The sequence below is a fragment of the Bison bison genome, unplaced genomic scaffold (assembly GCF_000754665.1).
Source record: "Bison bison bison isolate TAMUID 2011002044 unplaced genomic scaffold, Bison_UMD1.0 scf7180017864289, whole genome shotgun sequence".
In the NCBI taxonomy this organism is placed as follows: Eukaryota; Metazoa; Chordata; class Mammalia; order Artiodactyla; family Bovidae; genus Bison; species Bison bison.
The window spans coordinates 1,184,171-1,184,754 of record NW_011494861.1 but is presented as its reverse complement, the minus strand read 5'-3'; positions in this window follow the sequence as shown (position 1 = coordinate 1,184,754).

The following is a 584-nucleotide window of genomic DNA, read 5'->3' as shown; positions in this document are numbered from 1 at the left end:
CAAACCAGGGATTGAACCCGGGTCTCCTGCACTGTAGGCAGACGCTTTACCGTCTCAGCCACCCTTCAGAATTTGTAAATGCATAGACTGGTGCTAGAAGATGTTGAGTGCTGGTTAACTAAAGGACAGACTCAATTAGGAGGACATTCCTTTGGATCTGAAAACTAACCAAGTTTCTACTTGAGGCAAAACTGCCTCTTTGCTGCTTGCCCCGACCCTGCCTCCAAGTGGAGGCTCGCCCCCAGGAGAGCTCTCAGGCAACACGTTACTCAGGATTTTCCCAGGTAACACTTCTGAAGGCTGGGAGGGTGGATGCGTGCCTTGGCTCTTGGCCCTGTGTGTCTGGGTTTCTCTCTGGAAGACGTATCCAGCTTCGCACTGTGAGCCCTCTCAGGCCACGAAAGAAATGCTGCTGCTGCTGCTAAGTTGCTTCAGTCGTGTCTGACTCTGTGCAACCAAAATGCCGCATCAACCCAAATAACACATCACAAGGCCTGTTTTCTCAAGGGCCCTGCCCTCCGAATTCTTGGAATTCTTGGCTAATGGGAGTATCTCCCAAGGGCTCTGGGTCAGCTGGGCTGATT